This window comes from Procambarus clarkii, chromosome 11 (genome assembly GCF_040958095.1).
Source record: "Procambarus clarkii isolate CNS0578487 chromosome 11, FALCON_Pclarkii_2.0, whole genome shotgun sequence".
Classification (NCBI taxonomy): Eukaryota; Metazoa; Arthropoda; class Malacostraca; order Decapoda; family Cambaridae; genus Procambarus; species Procambarus clarkii.
The window spans coordinates 19,960,686-19,973,347 of NC_091160.1; positions in this window are offsets into that span (position 1 = coordinate 19,960,686).

Consider the following 12,662-nt stretch of genomic DNA (forward strand, 5'->3'; position numbering starts at 1 on the left):
AAGGACTCAACATAACTTTAAACTGGATCCCATCCCATATTGGAATCCCATTAAATGAAAAAGCTGATGAAATTGCTAAATTGGCAACTCGTCATCCAGTGATACATAAAACAATTCAACCCAGCCTAGAGAACATAAAAAACATCATCACCAAAAAACTCTCACATCTCAACAAAGCCTACCTACACCAGAGAATAGCTGAAGGTTCGCCATCTGTAACATGGTATCTTCAGGCAATCAAATTAGAAAGGTTAAATATCCCAAAAGGAATCCACAGGGAAATAGCAGTTAGGTTATATAGACTACGTCTAGGTTACAGATGCAACTGGGAGATTGGTGAACCCCGACAGAGAGAGTGCATCTTCTGCCAAACTGTTATGATCTGGGAGTTATGATTAGTAAGAATTTAAAACAAAAGGATCAATGCATAAATGTTCGTAATAAGGCAAATCGGACACTTGGATTTATTAATCGCAGCGTTAGTAACAAGACACCTGGTGTGGTTCTCAAGCTATATCTTGCTCTAGTTAGGCCCCATTTAGATTATGCAGTTCAGTTTTGGTCGCCATATTATAGAATGGATATAAATGGTCCAGCGTAGGATGACTAAGTTAATTCCCCAAATTAGAAATCTTTCATATGAAGAAAGATTAACAAAGCTTAAGTTGCATTCACTGGAAAGGCGAAGAGTTAGGAGTGACATGATAGAGGTTTACAAGTGGGTGAATGGACATAACAAAGGGGATATTAATAGGGTATTCAAAGTATCAACACAAGACAGAACGCGAAACAATGGGTATAAATTGGATAAGTTTAGATTTAGGAAAGACTTGGGTAAATACTGGTTCAGTAACAGGGTTGTTGATTTGTGGAACCAATTGCCGCGTAACATTGTGGAGGCGGGGTCCCTCGATTGTTTCAAGCATGGGTTGAAACTAACTGATTCAGAGGTATAAAACAGCCATAGAGTTAGTTAGGAGCAAGGGAGGAATCCCGATCATATGTGGCATTCTTCCAAGAAAGGGAGTGGGAAATGAATGGATATCGAGGGCACTTGGTGTCAATTGCCGGCTGGAAAGATATTGCAAATCAAATGCAATATCTTTCATAGACAACTGGGAACACTTCTATGGAAGAAATGAAATGTATGCTCGTGATGGGGTGCATCTATCGAGAGCTGGGGTTGTTGCTGTTGCGAACTCGTTAGAAGAAGTGGTTAGAGGTGTTTGTTTGGGTTTAAACTGTTAGTAGATAGAGGTATGGGAATTGATTTTGAGGAAGGAGGTAATAAAAGTATGTGTTTGTGGGAGAAAGGAATTGGCAAAACGATCAGGGAAAGAGAAGGTCCGCAAAATAACAATTCACTTAGGGTATATTACACTAACAGTAGAAGTCTAAGAAATAAAATTAACGAATTAAATGCTCTTGTCTGCACAGAAAAAATAGATATTATTGCACTTACCGAAACGTGGATGAATGTAGAAAATAGAGAACTATTAGCTGAATATCAAATATATGGATTTAAACTATTTCACACAGATAGATATATTAGACGAGGAGGTGGAGTAGCCATATATGTTAGGGACAATTTGAAATGTAGTCTCAAAGAGGGAATCAAAACAGAGCCACACACAGAAACTATTTGGATTGAATTAAACGAAAAAGCTAATAATATTATAATAGGAGTAATATATAGGCCACCAAATTTAGACAGAATGGAAGCAAAGCATCTATGGGATGAAATATCTAGAGCATCTAGATCTAACAGTATTTATGTCATGGGTGACTTTAATTTTAGCGGAATAAACTGGTTGAACAAAACAGGGAATAGTGAAGCAGAAGATTTTCTAGAATTAATTGACGATTGCTTTCTTACGCAACACATTAAGGAACCAACACGGGAAAATAATATTTTAGATTTAGTGTTAACTAACAGGGAAACGCAAATTAATGACATCGAAATAGGGAGTGAGCTAGGGAGCAGTGATCACAAAGAAATCAGATTTAGCATAGAATGGAATAGACCAGTAGGAGAAAATTCTGTTAAAGTGCCAGATTTTCGAAAAGCTGATTTTAATAGCCTAAGAAATTTTTTGGGTCAAATTGATTGGAAAGTCTTGGGTATGGGGTGTGGGCCGGTCTTGGAGCGAGACATGAACCCAGCGATAGGTGACTTAAATGGGGATTTCGATGTGGATTCAATATATAACTTATTTAAGAATATTCTAAACAAAGCACAGGAACGTAGTATACCATACAAATTGAATAGATCGAATACTAATGACCCAAAGTGGATAACAAAGAATTTGAAGAACCTTATAGGTAAAAAGAGAGCTTGGTACAAAAGGATTAAAAATGGTGAGGTCACTTTAGAACAGGAATTCGTACAACTGGTTAGAAATGTTAAAAAAGAGATAAGGAAAGCAAAAAGAAACTATGAAGTTCGCATAGCAGGGCAAGCAAAGACAAATCCTAAAGGGTTTTTTCAGTTATATCGTACTAAGACTAGGGAAAGGATAGGCCCATTAAAAACTGAGACAGGTCAAATAACAGATAGTGATGAAGAGATGAGTAGTATTTTTAATAAATATTTTGTATCTGTATTTACTAAAGAGGAACTTAACAATATGCCTTCAGCCGAACAAGTCTATGTGGGTGGGGACGAGGACAGGTTGACGAGTTTAGCAGTTACCAGGGAGGATGTTCTTAAACAAATAGTAAAACTCAAACCAAACAAATCCCCAGGGCCGGATGAAGTGTTTGCCAGGGTGCTTAAAGAATGCAAAGAGGAGCTTTGTGACCCACTGTCAACCATATTTAATAAATCAATAGAGTCAGGCAGAGTGCCAGAGTTTTGGAAAGTTGCTAATGTGATACCAGTTTTTAAGAAAGGAGATAGATCACTTGCGTCTAACTATCGACCAATTAGCCTAACGTCTATTGTGGGAAAGTTACTCGAATCTATAATAGCAAATAAAATTCGTCTTCATCTTGAAAAACATAAATTAATAATTGAGTCGCAACATGGTTTTATAAATGGCCGTTCATGTTTAACAAATTTGTTATCTTTTTATTCTAGCATTGTTGAGGCAGTTGATAGTGGTAAGGATTGCGATGTTGTATACCTTGACTTTAGCAAAGCTTTTGATACAGTGCCACATGAAAGACTGATTAAAAAGATAGAGTCTCATGGTATTGGGGGTGCTATATTAAGCTGGATTAGGGCATGGCTATACCAAAGGAAACAGAGAGTTAGTATAAATGGAATCAAGTCAGAGTGGGAAAATGTTGTAAGTGGAGTGCCTCAAGGCTCTGTCCTGGGACCTCTGTTGTTTATAATATATATAAATGATTTAGATTCAGGTTTGAGTAGCAACATTTGCAAATTTGCCGATGATACGAAAATCGGTAGGGAAATTAATTCGGAGGAGGACTCACTATCACTTCAAGTTGATCTTGATAGGGTTTTGAAATGGTCAAAGGATTGGCAGATGCAGTTTAATGCTGATAAATGTAAAGTTCTGAGGTTAGGTAATGATGATAGAGTTACAAGATACGAGCTAGATGGTGTTGTGATTGCGAAGTCGGATTGCGAAAGGGATCTGGGAGTTATGATTAGTAACAATTTAAAACAAAAGGATCAATGCATAAATGTTCGTAATAAGGCAAATCGGACACTTGGATTTATTAATCGCAGCGTTAGTAACAAGACACCTGGTGTGGTTCTCAAGCTATATCTTGCTCTAGTTAGGCCCCATTTAGATTATGCAGTTCAGTTTTGGTCGCCATATTATAGAATGGATATAAATTCACTTGAACGTGTCCAGCGTAGGATGACTAAGTTAATTCCCCAAATTAGAAATCTTTCATATGAAGAAAGATTAACAAAGCTTAAGTTGCATTCACTGGAAAGGCGAAGAGTTAGGGGTGACATGATAGAGGTTTACAAGTGGATGAATGGACATAACCGGGGGGAAATTAATAGGGTATTAAAAGTATCAACACAGGACAGAACACGAAACAATGGGTATAAATTGGATAAGTTTAGATTTAGGAAAGACTTGGGTAAATACTGGTTCAGTAACAGGGTTGTTGATTTGTGGAACCAATTGCCGCGTAACGTGGTGGAGGTGGGGCCCCTCGATTGTTTCAAGCACGGGTTGGACAAGTATATGAGTGGGATTGGGTGGTTATAAATAGAAGCTGCCTCGTATGGGCCAATAGGCCTTCTGCAGTTACCTTTGTTCTTATGTTCTTATGGGTTGGACATGTATATGAGTGGGATTGGGTGGTTATAAATAGGAGCTGCCTCGTATGGGCCAATAGGCCTTCTGCAGTTGTCTTTGTTCTTATGTTCTTACTACTCATCTCCTTGTTATTATCTGTTATTTGACCTGTCTCAGTTTTTAATGGACCTATCCTTTCGATATAACTGAAAAAAACTTTAGGATTTGACTTTGCTTGCTCTGCTATGCGAACTTCATAGTTTCTTTTTGCTTTCCTAATCTCTGTTTTAACATTTCTTAACCAGTTGTATGAATTCCTGTTCTAAAGTGACTTCCTCATTCTTAATCCTTTTGTACCAAGCTCTTTTTTTACCTATAAGGTTCTTCAAATTCTTTGTTACCCACTTTAGGTCATTAGTATTCGATCTATTCAATTTATATGGTATACTTCGTTCCTGTGCTTTGTTTATAATATTCTTAAATAATTTATATATTAAATCCACATCGAAATCCCCTATTACGTCACCCATCGCTGGGTTCCTGTCTTGCTCCAAGACCGGCCCACACCCCATACCCAAGACTTTCCAATCTATTTGACCCAAAAAATTTCTTAGGCTATTAAAATCAGCTTTTCGAAAATTTTGCACTTTAACAGAATTTTCTCCTACAGGTCTATTCCATTCTATGCTAAATCTGATTTCTTTGTGATTACTGTTCCCTAACTCACTCCCTATTTCGATGTCATTAATTTGTGTTTCGCTGTTAGTTAACACTAAATCTAAAATATTATTTTCCCGCGTTGGTTCCTTAATGTGTTGCGTAAGAAAGCAATCGTTAATTAATTCTAGAAAATCTTATAGATAACCGAAGTATGTGGAGTGGTTAGGAGGGACCTACATGCAAACAATGTGCACAAAGATAATATACAACTCATCACAGAAATCCTACCTTTAGGAAAAGAAGCAAAATAGTCAAGGTCTGTCAATAAAATTAAATTTTATACAAAGTCACATTGGCTTAGATGGTGATGAAAAGGCAGACTCACAATCAAAACCTGCCACTGCTCTACCTATTGTACAGGTTCAAATACCTCCACATTTTTTCAGATTAAGGAATAAATCAAAAAGAAAATACTCCCAACAATCAAAACTTACCACAGTGTCAAAGTAGCGGAAGGATGATCCACTGCAATATTGTATAAACTGGGTACTTCTCTTCCAAGCCTGGCAAAAAGATATCCAGAGAGATTGTAGTAGTCATACAGACTTGGTTTCAAGTGCTGCTGGGTAGTAAAAGGGTAATAAATAGTAGTAGAGTGTCATATCATTGGAACAGATGCAGAGGCGCAACTATTGCATTACATGCTGGAATGTGAATAAACCCTGCGTATCAAACTCAACATCAATCTAACGAGATCATCTGCATAAGATGCAAATCCACAGTGATTACAATGATTAGAACAACAGTAGAAGATTGAGGACACTTGTAAACAAAAAAAATTGTGCATCTATTTCCGAAAATGCTCTTAATACAAGACTTCTGTTTCCGCTCAAACAGAAGCGGAAACGAAACTGGGAAAAAGATGAAAACACCCCGTCCATTCAAAACTTTGACCTTAATATCACAGTAACAAGATTATCTAGGTGAATAACCTAACTCAGTTACGGGCTATATGGGCAACTCGTCATGAGTAGCTAAATCTAAAACTAAAACGCTCGAAACAACATATATAGATACAAAAGAACATTAGGAAAATGCAGGATTAACGATTATGTTTTCATGTAAAACAAATCCACAAGGCCCGTGACGAGGATTCGAACCTGCGTCCAAAAGCATCCCAGACGCAGCCTTAATCGACTGAGCTACGACATGGTCAAAAAGAGTTAAAACCGAAGTTCTATTATCATGTTATTGTGATTTCTGTTTGTAATGTTTTCATGTAATATGAACCGTCCTACATGGCAGGGATTTAAAACCTCCTTGCATAGACCGTATGGTTGGAGCGGGTTAGGAAATTCGAAACAATCTTCGAATTTGGCCATCTGACAGATCACAAAATAATAATAATAATGCAAGATAAACTTTATTATATAATAAATTTATTGTTGTTTTCAGAAAATAGATACAAAATACAAGATTTAAAGTCTGCTGGATGATATTATGGCATTTATCTTAGAGCTCAGTGCTGGGGACTGATGCCTCAAAGAGATTCCACGAATTCCTTGGCTGGACAGTGTCCATATCTAGATCCCTAGAATTCCCATTGTCCTCGGTAGATTTCTTTGTGAGTCGAAGGAACTTCAAGAACACTAGAGGCGACTTCAGGTACTCTAATTTTGCTTGATGCTTTTCCTTGAGTTTTGAGACGACTGGTTGGGATGTCAGTTGGAACTCGGGGTCTGCTGGGTGCCACGACATGTAAGGCTCAAGTGCAATAGGCTGCGACGAAATGTGCAGCTCTGGAACTTTTGTCTGTAATGACTCTGCGGCGTGAAGGAGTGAAGACATTCCGGAATCCTGGATTCTCCTTGTGAATCGAAGGAGCTTAATCAAGAGCGCTGGAGGCGTCTTCAGGTACTCTAATTTTGCTTGATGCTTTTCCTTGAGTTTTGAGACGAATGGTTGGGATGTCAGTTGGAACTCTGGGTCTGCTGGGTGCCACGACATGTAAGGCTCTAGTTCAATTGGTTGTGACGAAATGTGCAGCCCACCCCCTGCCTCTGCGGTGTCAGGGAGTGAAGACATTCTGGAATTCTGGATTCCCTGGTGAACTGGGAAGGCGAAGCAGACATCCACCAGGACCAAGAGTAGGAGGACCTTCATCCTTGCTGCTTGTAGTGAAGACGGCAATCATATGGTACCAACATCCGCCTTTCATGCATATATTACCCGCTGTTCACCTGAAGTTTGGGTGAGGTGGAACCCTCTATGTTGTTGTTGTTTCAGATTTAGCTACTCAGAACGAAGTGTCCGTACACAGCAGTAGCAGGAGCCACCCACATCTTCACAGACGGATCGGTGGACATAGAATATGAGAGTGCTGGCGCTGCTCTTTGCACGACCAGCGTACAGGCACATTGGAGACTGGGAGGACTAGTATCACCAACCCAAACTGAGCTGTTTGCCATACAACAGGCATTCGCATATGTGATTGCACAAAACACTCAAAATGCAATCATACACACAGACTCAAAAGCTGCACTTCTAATACTAGGACAAAAACAGTGGAAAGATAATGTGGAAATAATTACCACCATTTTGTATCTTGGAGCAGTCGCTAAAGGCAAAGGACTCAACATAACTTTAAACTGGATCCCATCCCATATTGGAATCCCATTAAATGAAAAAGCTGATGAAATTGTTAAATTGGCAACTCGTCATCCAGTGATACATAAAACAATTCAACCCAGCCTAGAGAACATAAAAAACATCATCACCAAAAAACTCTCACATCTCTACAAAGCCTACCTACACCAGAGAATAGCTGAAGGTTCGCCATCTGTAACATGGTATCTTCAGGCAATCAAATTAGAAAGGTTAAATATCCCAAAAGGAATCCACAGGGAAATAGCAGTTAGGTTATATAGACTACGTCTAGGTTACAGATGCAACTGGGAGATTGGTGAACCCCGACAGAGAGAGTGCATCTTCTTCCAAGAAGGAGTTATGGGAGTTATGATTAGTAACAATTTAAAACAAAATTATCAATGCATAAATGTTCGTAATAAGGCAAATCGGACACTTGGATTTATTAATCGCAGCGTTAGTAACAAGACACCTGGTGTGGTTCTCAAGATATATCTTGCTCTAGTTAGGCCCCATTTAGATTATGCAGTTCAGTTTTGGTCGCCATATTATAGAATGGATATAAATGGTCCAGCGTAGGATGACTAAGTTAATTCCCCAAATTAGAAATCTTTCATATGAAGAAAGATTAACAAAGCTTAAGTTGCATTCACTGGAAAGGCGAAGAGTTAGGGGTGACATGAGGTTAGGGGTTAGGGGTTTACAAGTGGGTGAATGGACATAACAAAGGGGATATTAATAGGGTATTAGAAGTATCAACACAAGACAGAACACGAAACAATGGGTATAAATTGGATAAGTTTAGATTTAGGAAAGACTTGGGTAAATACTGGTTCAGTAACAGGGTTATTGATTTGTGGAACCAATTGCCGCGTAACATTGTGGAGGTGGGGTCCCTCGATTGTTTCAAGCATAGGTTTGACATGTATATGATTGGGATTGGGTGGTTATAAATAGGAGCTGCCTCGTATGGGCCAATAGGCCTTCTGCAGTTGTCTTTGTTCTTATGTTCTTACTACTCATCTCCTTGTTATTATCTGTTATTTGACCTGTCTCAGTTTTTAATGAACCTATCCTTTCGATATAACTGAAAAAAAACCTTTAGGATTTGACTTTGCTTGCTCTGCTATGCGAACTTCATAGTTTCTTTTTGCTTTCCTAATCTGTTTTAACATTTCTAACCAGTTGTATGAATTCCTGTTCTAAAGTGACTTCCTCATTCTTAATCCTTTTGTACCAAGCTCTTTTTTTACCTATAAGGTTCTTCAAATTCTTTGTTACCCACTTTGGGTCATTAGTATTCGATCTATTCAATTTATATGGTATACTTCGTTCCTGTGCTTTGTTTATAATATTCTTAAATAAGTTATATATTAAATTCACATCGAAATCCCCTATTACGTCACCCATCGCTGGGTTCCTGTCTTGCTCCAAGACCGGCCCACACCCCATACCCAAGACTTTCCAATCTATTTGACCCAAAAAATTTCTTAGGCTATTAAAATCAGCTTTTCGAAAATTTTGCACTTTAACAGAATTTTCTCCTACAGGTCTATTCCATTCTATGCTAAATCTGATTTCTTTGTGATTACTGTTCCCTAACTCACTCCCTATTTCGATGTCATTAATTTGTGTTTCGCTGTTAGTTAACACTAAATCTAAAATATTATTTTCCCGAGTTGGTTCCTTAATGTGTTGCGTAAGAAAGCAATCGGTAATTAATTCTAGAAAATCTTATAGATAACCGAAGTATGTGGAGTGGTTAGGAGGGACCTACATGCAAACAATGTGCACAAAGATAATATACAACTCATCACAGAAATCCTACCTATAGGAAAAGAAACAAAATAGTCAAGGTCTGTCAATAAAATTAAATTTTATACAAAGTCACATTGGCTTAGATGGTGATGAAAAGGCAGACTCACTATCAAAACCTGCCACTGCTCTACCTATTGTACAGGTTCAAATACCTCCACATTTTTTCAGATTAAGGAATAAATCAAAAAGAAAATACTCCCAACAATCAAAACTTACCACAGTGTCAAAGTAGCGGAAGGATGATCCACTGCAATATTGTATAAACTGGGTACTTCTCTTCCAAGCCTGGCAAAAAGATATCCAGAGAGATTGTAGTAGTCATACAGACTTGGTTTCAAGTGCTGCTGGGTAGTAAAAGGGTAATAAATAGTAGTAGAGTGTCATAATGCGCCTAATGCAGAGGCGCAACTATTGCATTACATGCTGGAATGTGAATAAACCCTGCGTATCAAACTCAACATCAATCTAACGAGATCATCTGCATAAGATGCAAATCCACAGTGATTACAATGATTAGAACAGCAGTAGAAGATTGAGGACACTTGTAAACATTGTGCATCTATTTCCGAAAATGCTCTTAATACAAGACTTCTGTTTCCGCTCAAACAGAAGCGGAAACGAAACTAGGAAAAAGATGAAAACACCCCGTCCATTTAAAACTTTGACCTTAATATCACAGTAACAAGATTATCTAGGTGAATAATCCTAACTCAGTTACGGGCTATATGGGCAACTCGTCATGAGTAGCTAAATCTAAAACTATAACGCTCGAAACAACATATATAGATACAAAAGAACATTAGGAAAATGCAGGATTAACGATTATGTTTTCATGTAAAACAAATCCACAAGGCCCGTGACGAGGATTCGAACCTGCGTCCAAAGCATCCCAGACGTTGCCTTAATCGACTGAGCTACGACATGGTCAAAAGAGTTAAAACCGTAGTTCTATTATCATGTTATTGTGATTTGTTTGTAATGTTTTCATGTAATATGAACCGTCCTACATGGCAGGGATTTAAAACCTCCTTGCATAGACCGTATGGTTGGAGCGGGTTAGGAAATTCGAAACAATCTTCGAATTTGGCCATCTGACAGATCACAAAATAATAATAATAATGCAAGATAAACTTTATTATATAATAAATTTATTGTTGTTTTCAGAAAATAGATACAAAATACAAGATTTAAAGTCCGCTGGATGATATTATGGCATTTATCTTAGAGCTCAGTGCTGGGGACTGATACCTCAAAGAGATTCCACGAATTCCTTGGCTGGACAGTGTCCATATCTAGATCCCTAGAATTCCCATTGTCCTCGGTAGATTTCTTTGTGAGTCGAAGGAACTTCAAGAACACTAGAGGTGACTTCAGGTACTCTAATTTTGCTTGATGCTTTTCCTTGAGTTTTGAGACGACTGGTTGGGATGTCAGTTGGAACTCGGGGTCTGCTGGGTGCCACGACATGTAAGGCTCAAGTGCAATAGGCTGCGACGAAATGTGCAGCTCTGGAACTTTTGTCTGTAATGACTCTGCGGAAGTGAAGGAGTGAAGACATTCCGGAATCCTGGATTCTCCTTGTGAATCGAAGGAGCTTTATCAAGAGCGCTGGAGGCGTCTTCAGGTACTCTAATTTTGCTTGATGCTTTTCCTTGAGTTTTGAGACGAATGGTTGGGATGTCAGTTGGAACTCTGGGTCTGCTGGGTGCCACGACATGTAAGGCTCTAGTTCAATTGGTTGTGACGAAATGTGCAGCCCACTCCCTGCCTCTGCGGTGTCAGGGAGTGAAGACATTCTGGAATTCTGGATTCCCTGGTGAACTGGGAAGGCGAAGCAGACATCCACCAGGACCAAGAGTAGGAGGACCTTCATCCTTGCTGCTTGTAGTGAAGACGGCAATCATATGGTACCAACATCCGCCTTTCATGCATATATTACCCGCTGTTCACCTGAAGTTTGGGTGAGGTGGAACCCTCTATGTTGTTGTTGTTTCAGATTTAGCTACTCAGAACGAAGTGTCCGTACACAGCAGTAGCAGGAGCCACCCACATCTTCACAGACGGATCGGTGGACATAGAATATGAGAGTGCTGGCGCTGCTCTTTGCTACGACCAGCGTACAGGCACATTGGAGACTGGGCAGAACTAGTATCACCAACCCAAACTGAGCTGTTTGCCATACAACAGGCATTCGCATATGTGATTGCACAAAACACTCAAAATGCAATCATACACACAGACTCAAAAGCTGCACTTCTAATACTAGGACAAAAACAGTGGAAAGATAATGTGGAAATAATTACCACCATTTTGTATCTTGGAGCAGTCGCTAAAGGCAAAAGGACTCAACATAACTTTAAACTGGATCCCATCCCATATTGGAATCCCATTAAATGAAAAAGCTGATGAAATTGCTAAATTGGCAACTCGTCATCCAGTGATACATTAAAACAATTCAACCCAGCCTAGAGAACATAAAAAACATCATCACCAAAAAACTCTCACATCTCAACAAAGCCTACCTACACCAGAGAATAGCTGAAGGTTCGCCATCTGTAACATGGTATCTTCAGGCAATCAAATTAGAAAGGTTAAATATCCCAAAAGGAATCCACAGGGAAATAGCAGTTAGGTTATATAGACTACGTCTAGGTTACAGATGCAACTGGGAGATTGGTGAACCCCGACAGAGAGAGTGCATCTTCTGCCAAGACTGTTATGATCTGGGAGTTATGATTAGTAAGAATTTAAAACAAAAGGATCAATGCATAAATGTTCGTAATAAGGCAAATCGGACACTTGGATTTATTAATCGCAGCGTTAGTAACAAGACACCTGGTGTGGTTCTCAAGCTATATCTTGCTCTAGTTAGGCCCCATTTAGATTATGCAGTTCAGTTTTGGTCGCCATATTATAGAATGGATATAAATGGTCCAGCGTAGGATGACTAAGTTAATTCCCCAAATTAGAATTCTTTCATATGAAGAAAGATTAACAAAGCTTAAGTTGCATTCACTGGAAAGGCGAAGAGTTAGGGGTGACATATAGAGGTTTACAAGTGGGTGAATGGACATAACAAAGGGGATATTAATAGGGTATTAGAAGTATCAACACAAGACAGAACACGAAACAATGGGTATAAATTGGATAAGTTTAGATTTAGGAAAGACTTCGGTAAATACTGGTTCAGTAACAGGGTTATTGATTTGTGGAACCAATTGCCGCGTAACATTGTGGAGGTGGGGTCCCTCGATTGTTTCAAGCATAGGTTTGACATGTATATGATTGGGATTGGGTGGTTATAAATAGGAG